The 16,850-nt window shown below is 39.5% G+C and overlaps 1 long non-coding RNA gene across 2 annotated transcripts in view; it reads left to right on the top strand.

Moving 5' to 3' along the window:
- The window catches only part of LOC116085065, a 66,818-nt gene that overhangs the window by 36,139 nt on the left and 13,829 nt on the right, over nucleotides 1-16,850 (top strand). The window contains exon 1 of one of the 2 annotated variants that reach the window (XR_004116396.1): nucleotides 15,380-15,536. The exons of the other annotated variant lie outside the window; for it this stretch is intronic. This is a non-coding gene — a long non-coding RNA (uncharacterized LOC116085065). Of the gene's footprint in view, nucleotides 1-15,379; nucleotides 15,537-16,850 lie in introns of those variants that run through there. 2 annotated transcript variants of the gene reach the window in all.

A 16,850-nucleotide genomic window follows, 5' to 3' on the forward strand; every position in this document is an offset into this window, starting at 1 on the left:
ATATATATATACATATATATATCACATATATATCATATATATATATCACATATATATGTATATATGTGGAGTATATGTGATTACATACACACACAACCAAAATTTAACAGTCTAACATCCCTACCCAGTACTGATTTAGTGGATGCCACAGAGAGGAAGGATGTGGACTGGAATTTAGAGGAAGGCAGGATTAGCCAGTTTTGAGAGCAAGGGAGATATACTCCCTTCATCATCTCACAGCTGGGCTAATTTGTTGAAAACACAGATTTCCTGTTTTGTTTTGTTTTTTCTTCTCCAGAGGAGAGGCATGAAGACATGGATCTGGCTTTCCCTGAGAAAACTCCGCTCTGATTGTTTCTCCTCTGGATGGAGTGCTTTAATGGCTACTTTGAACACAAAGGTTTTCCTCCATTTGTGGGTCTCATCCAGAGAGCATGGGAGGATTGTGGCTAAATCTTAGCCATTTGTGTACTATGTAAGGAAACCAACCAACCAACCCTGGCTCAGCTCTGTGTCACATTTGCCTTTATACAATGCCTTGTATGTCAAAGATGGCTGTCCTCATCTCAGTCCTTCTAATTCTAAAGTCTTGTCTAATGATGTCTTCACACTGGTATCCATCAGTAGGCCTTACATGTATTTATATCCTTCCTCCATCCTCCATTCATTACTCTGATAATCCTGCCTGTCTTTTGACAATCAGCTTTTTCTTCCTTCTCTTACTCTGAGATATAGTCCTGATTCCTGACCCCATCGCTGTTGTTTTCCTTGCTTCTGCCCCCCCCTACAATGGTAGGTACATAGACCTCTTTCTATCAGGTCAGATGTTCTTGAATGAGTCTTGTCTTCTCAGTGTTATCCCTTTTCTTGTTCTGGGTTTGACACCTAGTACATGCTGTCTTCATAGCTGGGGATAGATATTTCCTATGGGATGTTCAGCCCACCTCTTTTTATGCATCTTCAGAGTGTTTATTTTTCAAAAACAACAAGGGAAGAGAACCATATATGATCCAGAAGTTGCCTTGGGAACTTGAGAAGAGATAAGTAGGGTGAAAAAGGTTATTTAACAATAAAGTTCTCTACAATGATTGATACATCTCATCCTGCAAGGGCTCTCTGCTCACCTGGGATTGAGCATGGCTCTCCCTGAAGCCAGATGAGACAGAATGATGCAGCCTTGCTCCACTGAGCCACTTCTTAAATCAGGTGTTCACTTAGCACAATTGCCTCATTAGGTGAAGTTAATGTTACTGTGGTTTTACATACCCTTTCACAATTGATTTTTTTTTTTGGCAGAGAAAAATTCCACTGTTGTGCAGTTCTACATGTTGTGTTTGCATACAGATTACATTTTTAGCACATCGATCGCTGGCGAGGGAGGTATATATGAGAATGGCTGTCTTACCAAACCCACAACTAGATCAGCAAATTGGGACATTTTTGAGGATGAAGTAAGAGAGGACACAGGTGGGGAATTTCTATCCCTGGAGCATAATGGAGGATTCCCCAGTTTAGAAGCCATGTTTTACAAAAGAGGCTAGAGAGCCACAGACTGTGGTCCTAAACTGTGGATGCTGCCTACATCCATCATCAACTGCTGGAGTTATGTTTCTTCTCATATGCAGTAGAGCTGACTGACTTTCCTAGGTAGGTCTTTTGGTTGTTATGAGTAGGATTTCCCTTGGAGGGATTCACCCACTGACAGGGCCTGCCACAGACTAGCATGCTGAAGACTGGGGATTTTAGGACTAAGGACTTTGCATCTCCTGCCCTTCTCTTTGCTCTCACCATTCAGCCCTCACTGGATTGCATGATGCTCACCTTCCTTGAGAAGATCCATCTCAGTTTCTCAGTCAACCAATTCAAAAGTCAGTCTCTTCCAGAAGTAACTTCAATAGTGACACCTAGAAACATGCTTTTTACCCGCTCTCTAGACATGCTTCATCCTTGTCAACTTGACATACAATAGTAACCATGAAAAAGAAAAAAAAAAACCTCTTAGATAAGAATCCACTCACCAAGGAAAGTCAGTAGCTGAGATTGGCATCAAGAGATAAAGTATACAAGGATCAGTGGCTAAAGTCATGGCTTCCTGAGCCCTACAACTTGAGTTTGGTTCCTGTAACCTACATGAAGATGGGAGGAGAGAATCAATTCCACAAAGTTCTGTGTCCTCCACATGGTTACCCCTACATGCACATCTTACATATGAATGCACACACTAATAAAAATAGAATTTTGAAAAGTGTTGGTGCATGTGACTCTTTGAGGCTGGTGCATAATGTCAAATACCAAGGTTCAGAATATGGCTTATGGGAACAGAAAATATGAGGGCTATTAATGAAACCTACCTCTAGCTTACAACTGTGGTCGATTCAGTTATGGACGCCTGGAATGAAGCCTGTGTCTCTTGACCTCCCCCAGGCAGTCAGAGTAAGCATTGCAAGGAGTCCCCTTTCTTGATCCTCTCTATGGGTTATATCACACTCCAGGATATGGCTGTTTAAAGTTCTTGGCCAGAACCCAGTGCCATCTTGCTAATGGTCTCTTGACTGTGGCCAGACTGCCTCGTATTTTCCAGAGAGCTGGAGAAAGAAAGGCCAAGCAGATTCTCCCTCGCCCCCAACTAATAAAGCATTTGTAGGCACACAGAGAGATATTAAGCCAGGAGGGGCTGAAAAGGGGGCCACTTTGAAAAGCCTTTAGAAAGCCTCCTCTCCCATCTGTTCAATTCGTGGGAAGGCTCTGTTTTCCGTACTTAAAGGTTTTGTAAATTCATTACCAAGAAGTAAAATGTACAAAGCACACACAGAGACATCGAGGTCTGATTCACCATCTGCTGGGGTGCTGCATCCTTACAAACACTGCAGTTCCAGTCTCTGTCAGTAAGAGGAGTGAGTGTATGCCATACAGGACCCAGAGTTACCAGTGAGGGGAGGGATCTCTTCTGTCATTTTCTTGTTGCATATGGGTAGTATTCATGGATCTTGGGTCTTCCTTCTCCCATTTAACCCAGCATAGCTGAAGAATGCCTATGAGTTACCATTGAGAACATTTTATTAGTTCTCACAGCCCTGGGAGGAGAGTCAGATTCAGAGACGGAGTTTAATTCACAAGCTACTACTATTGGTGTGTGTGTGTGTGTGTGTGTGTGTGTGTGTGTGTGTGTGTGTGTATTGGGGGCGTTGCATCATTTTTTCTTTCTGAGGAGCTCTGTTTCTGCCCCAACATCGCCTTCAGGCCTCTCTTTAATGAGCCCAGAAGAGTCCATTCAAATCTGGTCCCAGGCAGAGGTATGAATGAGGTAAGTCTGAATCTTTCTGCAATTAAATGCCCTCTGGCTCTGTGCTTTTTCTGATTTTGTTTTTGTTTTTGTTTTTATTTTTGTTTTATTTTTTCCCCAGTAGTACCAATGTGATCAGTTGACTCCACTATTGATTCCAAAGGCTCTTCTGTTCTCAGAGGGCTTCCTGGGGAGAAAAGGAAAAGCTGTGTCCATCTCTGATCTTGTGTCTCAGCTCCTGTACCCTGAAATATGTTTATGATATTCATGCTAATCCTTCTGGAGAAGAGTTGTGACCCTATAGCTAGTGTTCAGTTACACCTGCCATTGTTCACAAGCCTCTGTTTCCTTCATAGGCTCCTGTGTCGAACATGCAGTCCCTAGCTCACCTTACTATTTTAGTTTACAAAACCTCTAGGAGGCCAGGCCTACCTGGAGAAAGTAAGACTTAGGTAAAGGGGAAGAGGAAGGGCTTGAATGTTATGGCTCATGCCTGTTTCTATTTCAAGTTCTTTGTTTCCCAATTAACTGAACTATTAGCAAGCTACCTTGTGTCTCTACAAATGTGGGCACAAGTTTCTTCCAGGTGGCATGTCTTCCATGTTGTGAGACTATGAGCCAAACTTAGTCCTTCCTCTCTTAAGTAGTTTTAGTCAGGTATAGTGACATATATCAGCCAAGGGACATTATATTCATTCAGCATTGAGTTGTTGATTATGATGCAGGCATGTTTCTAAATGCTGGCACAATGAACTAGACAAGACCTCTATGAGAGAACTTACTCTGCAAAGGAGAGGAGATAGACAAAACATCCAGGTGCCAATGAATACATAAATAACTAACATTAGGTAACCAAATAGCCATTAGGGTAAAGGTATGTGTAGGCTGGTGATGTGGAGCTTGAGAGGGAGAATCTAGTGGGATCTCCCTGAGGGATGCTTTGTAGCAGAGACTTGCATAGGCAAAAGGAGCCAGTGTCCTGGTGACCTGTTAAAGAGAGAGTCAGATAGAGACAACAGAAAGTATAAAGTCCCTGAGACAGGGATGTCTTTCCATGTTCTGGACTGGAAAGAAGTTCAGGTGAATGATGGGTAGAATGACATCTAGATGCTAGAGAGGCAGTCCTAGTCCATACCACCAGGACATGATGCTTGGGTGAAAAGCTTAGACTCTGTACTAAGGGTGGTGGTAAGCATCTGTAAGGTTTTAGGTAAGGCAGTAATATGACATTTAAACAGTATTTATAGTGTGTGTGTGTGTGTGTGTGCATGCACGCATGCACACGTTTGCTGGCCTATGTTGTGGAGCACATGTAAAGGCCAGAGGACAACTGGCAGGAGCCTCTTCATTCTCAAGAATCAGACAATAAACTCAGGTAGCCAAGCTTGCCTTGCTGACTGATCAGCACACTTACCTGCAGAGCTATCTCATTGGCAAACACTTATATTTTAAAGGGAACATTTTTGCTCTTGCAAAGAAGTCAATTAGAAGGGAGATTTGGATTTCAAGGCCAGCAGTAGCAATGGTAAGAGGTAGAATCCTGGGGGATATTCTTAGAAGCAATGGCAGCAGGGCTTGCAGATCCATTAGATATAACTTGGAGAAAGGAAAGATCACTAATCATAACCAGTAAGACACAATACTACATACCTATGCCTGTAATTCCAGCACTTGAGAGGTCGAGGCAGGGGAATCAGGAGTTCAAGGTCATCTCTGTTATATATTGAATTTAAGGCCAATCTGTGCTACATGAGTATCTGTGTACAAAACAAATTAAGAATAACCACTGCAGGTGCCTTAACTGTGAACCTGGGTGTCTTTTCTATAAGATATGTACTTGGTGAGCATTTATTTACATCAACTGTTATGCGATTGGATGTAAGCTTGCCCTGCTCCTTGCAAATAAGCAAACAAACACAAGAGGAGCAACCAACAAACCAACAAAACCAAGACAGATACATCTAAACACAAGACCATGGGTTCCTAGGCTGCTCAGGAGAATGATATGGTATAAACCCTTGGATACCTATACCCTACTCTGCTTAGCTTTTGCATATGCAACAGTGGAATTCTACACAGCCTTTCCTACCTCCTCATCTAGAAAACTTTGAAGTCATGGCTGGGTGTGAATGCTCAAGAACTTCCTCACCTGGCCTGCTGTCATTTGGTCACTTGCCTCGTTCCCTACTTGTCTAAAAAATCTTAAGGACTAAGGTTTGGCTTTAAATTCTTAATGCCTGGTAGTTTGTATCTTGCAGCAGATCCTCATGAATTTTTATTGCTTAATCTGAGGAGGCCATTTTTCCCTGTTTACTACTCTCCCATCACTGGTCTTTGTTCTCTCACTGATAATGAAGTATCACTGCCCTATGCTTTCTGTCCCTTCTGCCTGGTCAGATGCCACCATACCCTGTGACTCAGCTCAAGAGCCTCTGGTTTGTTAAGCATCCTAGCTCATCCTCATGCCTCTCTTTCCAAATATGTTTACCTTTCACTACTACCATGGAAAGAGATCAATAGAGGGCTTGACACCACAAGTCCTAGAGAGATCTGAGTGCAAGTGTGCCCTTGTGTGATTATATGTGGGAACTAGATAGTCACATCTGCTAACCCATGTAATATATCCTCTCAGTGGTAATGGTGGCTCACTCTGACCAGACAGACTTTATGCTGAGAACCCAAATTTCTTCTGAGAGTCCAGAGTTGTGACATATGCTAAGTAGAAGGCACCTGTCTGACCTACCACAATGGAAACCTTGCCATTGTGTTTCTAAATGTTAAGCTAGACAGACACAAGTTGCTACACCCAAGTTGCTAAAGGAGGGAACACATGTGAAAACCAACCTATTAGTTCCTTCAGATGCTGCCTGTGTCTTTCCCCTATGATCCATTTGTGTGTCCTATATCATCAGAGTAAATATTAGCCATGGGCATGAATATACACTGAGTCCAGTGAATATTTGGAATGAATATTCTAGCATATTCTTGGGACCCTTCAGCATCTGCTATTGGAGCCATTAGGATTATTGCATCCTATCCCTAATAGCTGTCGTTTACTATCCTATTAGCCTATGTTTTTCAGTAAGCCTTTTGTTCCTGTAAAATCTCAAAAGCAGAACTATGTCCTCTGTGTGTGTGTGTGTGTGTGTGTGTGTGTGTGTGTGTGTATGCATATGTATCCCCTATAGAACGTACTGCACAGATTTAGACAGCTAGAAGAAATTTGAGAGGCACCTGATAGGGTGATACATGACTAAATGAAGGAAATGTCAAAGTCACTAGTGGTTGGGGTGGTGGCCCCACACCAGACTGAGTAAGGAGCTGAGACACTTTAATGCTATTAGTGATGCCTTGTCTCCTGGGACATGAGGGATAAGTTGAGTAGGGTGCTGTTGAGTTTCCTACCCTCATGAGGCAGACCAGAAACCTTTTCTAAAACCCCAGGAGCTACAGACCTTTGTGTATCGCAGTAGGAGGAAATACTCCTAAGCTCTCAGAGCTGGTTGGAAATGTGTGTGTGCAAGCCAGGGACTTTCACTCTCAGTGCTATACTTTGTGCTAGGAGACAAGTGAGCAACTCTAGATCTGGGGATGAAAAGTACAGGGGAGTAGCTACATGTGCCTATATACTTAGACACATCTCAGTATTCTAAAATGACACAGCTGGGTATATATACTTTTATGTGCATGGAGGGCCATATTTCCCACATACTTGTGCAGGCTTATGTGAATTTGTGTGATTGCCAAGCATAATTCCGAGTTCATGCATTTGCAATGTGTAGATATATATGTTTGCAAGCACTCTTGCAAACTAGAGCAAGCCTGTGTACACATGTGAACATGCATACTGATCTCTGCTTATCTACTCCATGCTGAGTCCAGACTCTTGCTTTAATCACATCTGCAGCTGAGCAACTGCAGTAACTGCTGTGGCCTCCTAACACTATCAGGATTGCTTTAGCCCTTTCAGGATTACCAGGGCTCAATGTAGTTTAAATATATCTCCAGTCCTAATCCCTAAACAAAGATGCAATGATTTCTGCTAAATATGGAGGATTATTTATTAAGATAAAGTCAAAGCTATGAGAAGCCACATCTGGTGAAACACTGTCACGGAAGAAGAATCATCCCTATCTCCATGGGGGGAGGGGTCAGGCAGAAAGGCCACTCTGTGAGGTGGCAGCACTGCCTGTAAACATACTGACTCAGTAAGAGAATGTCTAGCCTTTCTCACTAGCTAGACTAAGGCACAGGGATTAAAAGAGAGCAAGTTCCAAGAGCTAGACTTGAAGTGATGATGCCTTGTGAAGGTACAAAGTAAATGTAAGTCACTCCTACTCTTAAAGGAACCTCATTAAGCACTGGGAAGTAGGTGGGCTACTGCCAGCTCAAAGAACACTGTGAGACACAGTTCTGTAGGACTGTGCCAGGAGGCATATCTAACAGGGTAAATACATATAATAGGATTTTAAGATCACCTAGACATCTTTACTAGTGCAATTGGTGGGCCTACATAACTAAGAAGTGAACCCCCAGAGCATGAGAGGACAGACAAAGAATGCATATGAGCAAAGCCTTGGTCACACCAGAGCCATAGGCCAGATGAAGGCAGCTCAGAGTGGGCATGCCTTCTCCTCATCAGATAGATCCCCTAGGTTGTGTTTGAATTCTGGGGAAGGAGTTAGAGGGTACAGAACTATGGCTTTGAGAATGAGCTTGGGGAGTAACAAGCTCATTGTGCTTCACCCTCTTCCACATAACAAGGATGAAGTACTACTACTTTAAAGCCCATTAAATGGGATGCATTTTTAGTCATTATTCAGAAAGACTTTGTATGTAACCTGTGCTTGAAACCATAAGGGAGACATGGGAAGTCATAACCCTGACTCGAATGAACCTAAAATTCATACAAATATATATGTGTATTTATATATATACACATGTATGTGTATATATATAATTCATACAAATATGTGTGTATGCATATGTACACACATATATATAGTATTATATGCTGTATATCATATACTGTATATATGTACTATACCTAGCACATACACAAACTTATTATATCATATATTATAATATATTATATATTAATATGTACAAGTGTGTATATATGTGCCTGGTGCCTATGGAGGCCAGACAAGGGCCCTAGATCCCCAGGACTTGAAGTTGAGCTGCAGTGTGGGTGGTAAGAACCAAACCCAGGTTCCCTGCCAGGATAGCAAGTGCTTTTTACTGATGAGCCGTTTCCCCAGCCCCAATAATTGATAAGTTAATGGTTGGATTTAAATTTGTTCTTCCATTTTTTTCTACTTGCTCTTATCTGTTTTTTCATATATTTTATGGTTTTGACTAAATTTTGTTATTTTATTTTCTCTTTTGTTGACTTATAACTCTTTATTCTTTTATTGTAATGGTTGTTTTAGGACTTTTAACCTATTACCATTAACCTTCAAGTGATATCACCCTAGTTTACACACAATGTAATAATTTTTAGCATAGTATATGTGTACATTTCCTCTTTTGCTCCTCTGTTGTCTAATATTTCCTTTATATAGGGCATAGCATTCTAGGCTACATTATTAATATTTTCCTTTAAATACTCTATTATTCTTTAATGTATTTAAATTTTAAGATAGAAATTACACAGAAGCACACATACAGTTAATACACATGTATATATAAATTATATATATACACACACACAAAGAAAACCACACATGTATATACCAACACAATTACCACTTTTAGTAGACTTCATTCTTTGATGCTTTGAAATATGTTTGCTTGGTATAGAATATCAGTTTTATTCTTTCAGTATTCAAATATATTTTCCACTGTCTTCTTGCTTACTTGTTTTCTAATATAGAAATCTACCGTTAGAGTTATCTTTATTCTCTGTCCTTTTTCTGTGTTAATATTTATAAGTAATTTGAACTGCTTTGATAAGAAAAATATACTCAATCCATCCTAGTATAACATTTGGTGAAACCTTGTAAACTCTCATCATATGCTTTCTCCCTAAGTCAAGAGCAGCTATTCTACCTGTGTTTGTTTACTCTTGTACTGGAGATTCTAGACAATGAAACAATGCATGAAAAAGATGAAAATGGAAGAAAGAAAAATATATATTGTATTTTAATGTAGGCAACATGGGTATCTGTGTCAAAATGAATGCTCTTGTCAAAATTCATTTTTAATATAGAAAAAATACCTAAAATACTATTACAATTAGCCAGTGTGACAAGTTGCATAGTAAAAGATCTATTTAACATACAATAGTATTTCTATTAGCAAATACCCATTAGAATGGAAACATTAAAAATACTACTTGTAATAATATCAAATATACAAAATCTTTCTTCCTCTCTTCTCTCTTTCCCCATTCTCTGTATTCCTTCCTCCCTCTGTCCCTTCACTTTCTTCCTTCCTTTCCCTTCCCTCCTCTCTCCTTCCCCTTTCTTCCCTTTCCTTCCCTTCCTCTTCCATCACCTTCCTCCTGCCTCTATCCCTCCCTCCTCTCTTCCTCCCTTCCTTCCTTCTTTCCTGCCTATATGAGGTATTTAATCTTGTTCTTTTCATAGATGAAATAAGTACTGTACGTCTGAATTACTTCTGTAGTTCACTTTTACTTTCATTTTGAGGTAATGTTTTACAGAGTTGCCTAATTTAGCCTTGAACTTACACTGTACCCAGGAAGGGACTCAAACTTTCAGTCCTCCTGCTTCAGCCTCCTATGTAACTAGGACTACATGCCTGGCTTGATGAATTATTTTTCTTATATTGAAAACTGTAAACAATTGGACAAAAATTGAATATGTTCTAAAGAAATAGAGAGATACACCATGTTCACAAATTGATGGATCAATATGTTCAGGTGTTGTATCTCCTCAAATTGATCTTTAGATGAACTACAATTCCAATTAAAAAACAAACAAGTTTCTGTATAGAAATTAGCAAGTTTGTTTAAAGTTCAAGAGAAATGCAATAATTCAAACTTCTGTAGAAAAGTTAAAAGGCTAACACTTTCTGATTTCAAGACTTATCTTGAAGGTACACCAAATAGAGATGGGCAGGGAATTGACTTTAACAGGATACAGCACTCACTTATCAGTAGACTCACATAAGAGGGATTACTGGTTGTATTACTTTTAAAAAGTAGCAATGGCCATTCCTTAGAGAAAGGAGAGCCTTTTCTAATAACAGTACTAGAATAGTTGGCCATGTCAATGTAAGAAACAAAGCTTGGTTCAAACTTTCTCATGATATTAAAAAGTTAAGAAAAAAGTGGCTTATAATTTCAAGTATAAACCCTAAACTTGTTGAATATATTGAATATCTTTGTGATTTACTGTCAAGCCAAGCTTCTTTCAGTATAACAATCCTTCAGTTAATAAAGTAGTAATGGATAAAATGGATTATTTTTTCAACAAAAATCTCAATCTTTCGATTTTACCAACAAAGACAAGGGAGCCAGAAGCTTGGGTGAAAGGACCTGGCTCAGAGAGGCAGAGAAAGCATACGGATGACCTTCCTCCTCAGCCTATGTTCCAAATGAAAGCCCCTCTCTAAATCCATCCCAGAAAAACCTCCTTCAAACTGAATGTCCCCTTCTACTTCCTTTGCATCTGTATGTGTGTCCTCCTGACATCCTCTTACTCTCTATGTTTTTTCTTGATAATCCCATGTTCACTTCCTGTCAATGGGTTGCTTGATCTATGTGTTGACCTATGGTTGACTTTATTTCTGTTTACAATATTCAAAGTCTTGGACTAAAGGTATGTACTAAGGCTGAGCCACATCACAGCTTAAAAACTGTTTTTTTCTAGTAAAAAACACAGGATTCTCAGTGTGATCAAATATCCTACAAGAATGGATTTTGTCAAAATCTAAAAATAAAAAAATACTTTTGATAGTTAAAGAATCTATTAATGTAGTAGAAAAAATTACAGAAACCTGGGGAAAATTTGTAACATATATACATGATAAAGAATGTATTCAGAATATATAAAGAACTCTCTAAACTTAGTAGTATGGAATAAGCAAATTTTAAAAATAACATGAGACTTGAACAGACACTGTATGAAAAGAATATACAACAACTATAAAAGCATATGAGAAGTTTCTGAGCCATACTAATCACTGTTGATATGCAAATTAAAAACATAGAAATAGGCCACTACATAAGCATCATACCAACCATAAGTTAAAATATTGAAATGCTGCTACATATACCCTGTAACAGCTAAAACTATAAAGACCCCATATTACTACTTTTGGGGATGATGTGGAGCAAAGAAGATTCTTGGCTTCCTAGTTGATAGAAATGCACTTGGTAGAATATTTTTGGAAAACTGTAGAAAGGTTTTACAGACTAGACATATATATGACATATGAGCCAACTATTTTATTTTTAAGTATTAATCCACAAAACGGGAAAGCATAAGACTACACAAACACTAACGTACAAGTGATTCAACTCTACTTGTAATTGTCCCCAGATTTGCAGCTATCTAAACATTCCTCAGAAGACAGGAATATAATCAATCAATGGTCTACCCATGTAGTAGAATACTACTTACCTACAATGTAAGTGAATTGCTAAGTTATATCAGTATATGTGAACTTTAAATTACTGCATGAAAATGAGTCATGTCAAAAATATGATTGTAGCAGTGGGAAATATGGAGTCTGAAATGGCTTCTTCATATAGGCAGGAAGGACACTCAGTAGAGGGATAAGGACACCAAGTCATCTTTAAAAACCTCAACCCAGAATATGTTCTGCCTACAAGATGTACAGGGAAGAAGATGGAGAGGAGACTGAGGAAATAGTCAACAAATGACTGGCTCAACTTGAGACCCATCCCATGGGCAAGGACCAATCCCTGACAGTATTAATGATACTCTGTTATGCTTGCAGACAGGATCCTAGTACAACTGTCTTCTGAGAGGTTCCACCCAGCAGCCTATGGAAGCAGATGCAGAGACCCACAGCAAAATATTAGGTAGAGATCTGGAAGCCTTATGGAAGAGATGGGGGAAGGATTGAGGGACCCCAAACAGATAGGGATTCCACAGAAGAGTCATCTAACCTGGACCCTTGGGGGCTCCAATAGACTGAACCACCAACCAAAGAGCAAGTATGGACTGGACCTAAGGCACCACCCCCACATATGTATCATATGTGCAGCTTTGTCTTCATGCAAGTCCCCCCAACAACTAGAGCTGTGTCTGTACCTGACTCTGTTGCCTACCTATGGGTTCTATTTCCCTTACTGGGCCACCTTGTCTGGATTCAGTGTGAAAGGATACACCTAGTTCTGAAATGGCTTGATGTGCCAGGATGTGTTGATACCTAGGGAGGGGATACCCCCCCTTCTCAGAGGAGAAGCGGGGGGCATTCCGGGAAGGGGTTTATAAAGGGAAGGGACTAAGAGGAGAGGGGGGGTTGTGATTTGGATGTAAAGTGAATAAATAAATAAAAAATAAAAATAAAAGACTAAATCCAAAAATATGACTGTAAAATAGAAATGTATGGTCAAATCTAAGAGAAGTAAGGTTATGTAAGTTGAAGGAAATTTGATGAAACTGAAGATCACTATGTTAAGCAAACTAAGCTTTAAAAAATAATTAAAATAAAAAGACAGGTTTTGCACGTTTTCATTCATTAGTGAAATTTGAGAGTTAGGAAATCATGAGAGTAAATGGAATACTATGAAAGAGAAATGGGAGCTGGGCAGTGGTGCACACCTTTAATCCCAGCACTTGCGAGGCAGAGGCAGGTAGATTTCTGAGTTCAAGGCAAGCCTGGTCTACAGAGTGAGTTCCAGGACAGCCAGGGCCATACAGAGAAACTCTGTCTTGAAAATCCAAGAAAAGAAAAAAAAAAGAAAAATAAAGAAAGAAAGGAAGAAAGAAAGAAAGGAAGGAAGGAATATGGGACCAAGAGAGATAAGAGATAAAATAAAGGGGAATAAATATGACCCAAGGGTTCAGCATGCATGAAAACTTTACACCAAGACCTATATTGTACATTAATTGACACCAACAATCAGAAAATAAAAAGCAAAGATGCATTTTTTTTTTTTTTTTTTTTTTGTGGACAGAAGGCTGGGCAGTGGTGGCACCTGCCTTTAATCCCAGCACTTGAGAGGCAGAGAGAATGAAGCTAAACAAGAAAAAAAGGTGACATATGGGATCGATGGAACATCGTATTTATAATTGTGGTGACAGTTTCATTGGCGTAATGTACACAAATATTAATAGATTATTATCTTAAATATGTACAATTTATTGTTTATCAGTTACACTCAATGAAACTGTCAAATAAATTAAGAATAAGAAAAAGGATAGATTTTGATTAATTAATAGCATAGGAAGGAGGCTAATTATAATGGGCATCTAGAGAGATACTCTATGTGGGGAAATTCACCCTTGTTGATTCACTCCACATGATATTTATACAATGAGTAGATGCTAAAAAATGTCATTAATCTGTATTTTAAAGAAGATGCATGTGTAGTACATAAATTGAACCTCTGTGGAATGGGAGAATGGATTCTACTAACAAGATTTAAGAAACCAGGATAATTGGCAGCTCTGAGAGAGATTAGAGGAAATAAAATGAGGTTTCTTGAAAAAAAATGGTGAATCATCTTAATTTAAAAGATTTAATACTTGTCTGAAATAATCTCCTAACTCTCTCCATCTTGTTTGTTAGTCTGAAGGCAGACACAAGAAAACATAAAAAAAAAAAAAAAAAAGGCCATATGGTCTCAATGGAAGGACATCATCACATTTTGATGAGTTCTTTCCTGTTCCATGAGGAAGCCACATACTACTAGAAAAACATAACTGTGGATGATGCTTCCTTAGCTCAAATAAAACACTGAAATGCCATGGGGGAACCAGGGTCAGCAGAGACTACTTTACATTCTCCAGTCCTGAATGCTGACTGAGTTCAGCTGGTCCATTGCTCACTATTTCCTGTTTATAAACCAGAAAATGGGAAGAACTGGAGTATTTAATTATCACACTAATTTCTAGTGTTTGGGGTTAGAGGGGTTTTTGAGCCAAATAAAGAAAATCCATTAATCTATAGCTATCTATGAATCTGTAGCCTCACAGTGTTTACTGGGCTCCTTTGTTTTTGGGTCCTCTGCCAGTATTTCTTTAGCAGTCAGTCTTAGCGTAGTAAGCATCCTATTATTCTGGCTCATTCTAAAGCACAGTTTTCACTTTAAAAAATAACTCCATTAAGGAACAAGAGACATACAAAAGTAATCAAAGCAATGAAGGAATAACAACAAGGCCTTTGTCTTTCTAAAGTTAACTTACACTGGCTACCATCATTTAGTAAACAACCTGAATCTAGCTTCTTTGTCAATTGCATTCAACCTCAAAGTCAGCTCAAGCTTCTCAAACTCCAGGTCCAAAGCTAATTTGTAATGCTTGAGTTACTTCTGAGAGCAGGAACCCAGCAGAGCTTGTGTGAGCCCTAACCAGACCTTATTTTTTTTTTCTTTTTTTTTCTTTTGAGTCTGAAAGTTACTCTGTAGTCAAGACTAGCCTGAAATTCCGGAATGTCCTTTTTTCTCATTCTCCTATGTTCTGGAATTAAAGGTCACCAGCTTCCAGGCTTTCTATTCTGTTTTGCCTCCCTCACCCAAAGACCCCTTTGAATCCTAGGCTCTTTTCTTTTATACTGCAGTTCTGTGATGCAGAGTCATGTCAAGTTTTGTTCTCAGTGTACAGCACAGCACTCTGGACATACTGGGTAGTTACTAAGTAGCTGTTGGGCTGGAAGATGGTCCCTGAGCATTAGTTGTCTATACTTATTCAAGTTACCTACTGGCAGACATTGACAACTGCCTACAGGAGCATCTTATCTGACACTCTTGTTACCCTTCTGGAAACATGATTTAGTTTTCAGTTCTATCATATACTTACTGGACAATGGCAGTCTTGCCACCAAACACTGTCTCCTGCTTTCTATTGGTCAACTGGGTACATTAGAATCTCTTGGAGGATTGTCCACAGACTAGGCACTAAAGTCCAGGATTCTTGTTCCTCACTTGTCCTAATTCCAGTGGAGGGTCTCTCCAGCCATCACCTCTCTGACTTCTGTTGTTGGTGAATTTGGGAGGAGTAGATCTGATACCAAAATTATATTTACTCTTAGGTTCCTTGAGCTACTTACAGACAGCAGCTGCTTTCAGTACTTGCTCTCAGTGAGCATTACATGTGTGAGTATGCTTTGAATGAGGATGTTCCCAAAGACTCATATGCTTAATACTTTGTTCCCAAGTCTTGCAACTATTTGAAAATGATTAGGTGGTTTTCAGGAGAAGGAATGTCACTGTGGGTGGACTTGAGCTTTCAAAAGACTAGTGGCTTTTTTTTTATTAGAAATTTTCTTTATTTACATTCCAAATGATATCCCCCTTTCCCTGTTTCCCCTCTGAAAAAAAAAAAAACCCTATTCCTTCTCCTCTCCCCCCTGCTCACCAACCCATCCTCTCCCATTTCCTAGCCCTGGTATTTTCCTAAACTGGAGCATAGAGCCTTCACAGGACCAAGAGCCTCTCCTCCCATTGATGACTAACAAGGCCAACCTCTTCTACGTATGCAGCTGGAGCTATGAGTCCCACCATGTGTACTCTTTGGTTGGTGGTTTAGTCCCTGGGCACTCTGAGGGTACTGGTTAGTTTATATTGTTGTTCCTCCTATGGGACTGCAAACCCCTTCAGCTTTCTCTAGCTTCTTCATTGGGGACACTGTACTCAGTACAATGGATGGCTGTAAGCTTCTACTTCTGTATTAGTGTTTTTTTAAAAAAAGGAAGAAAATAGACCTTAATAATCAACTTAGCAGAAGTATGTAAAAAGAATAGACACCTTTCATAGCTTAGAATTATTTTAAACAAATGAATTAGATGTTACTACACTCTTGTTATATATTTATAAAAAGTGTGTATGTGTGTACGCAAGCACACACATTTAGTAGTTTAATAAGTGTTGTACCTACTAAGCCAATTCCCCAGCCCCCCACCCCCTGTACTTTTAGCTATTATTTCTGCTTCAGTGACTGACTGAAGAAATAAAAACATAAAAACTAAAAGAAAAAAAAAGACTAGTGGCATTCCCAGCATGCACTCTTTGCCTCCTCCTTATAGGTTAAGGTATATGTTCCCAGCTGTCCCTGTCACCATTCTCTGTTGATTTCACCATGGACTCTAACCTTATGAAACTGTAAACCTAATTAAACACTAAATCATGGTATTTTATCACAAAATGAGACTAGGACAGTAAGCCTTATATCCAGAACTTTTTGTGTCTGAGAAGATAATGACATTAAGAACAGAGTAATATGAAGTTGCTGAGCTTACTTGCTGAAGGTATATAAAAGATGGGAACTAGAAAAATGACTCTGGATAAGAATACTTATTGCCCCATCCAGCACCCACTTTCCCTTCTTGCTGAGTCCTCTAAGCAGCCTGCTACCCCAGGGTGACTTCCATTCTCCCCCCACCTCTCTGCCCACCTGTATCAGACCTGTGG

This window comes from Mastomys coucha, unplaced genomic scaffold, assembly GCF_008632895.1.
Source record: "Mastomys coucha isolate ucsf_1 unplaced genomic scaffold, UCSF_Mcou_1 pScaffold9, whole genome shotgun sequence".
Classification (NCBI taxonomy): domain Eukaryota; kingdom Metazoa; phylum Chordata; class Mammalia; order Rodentia; family Muridae; genus Mastomys; species Mastomys coucha.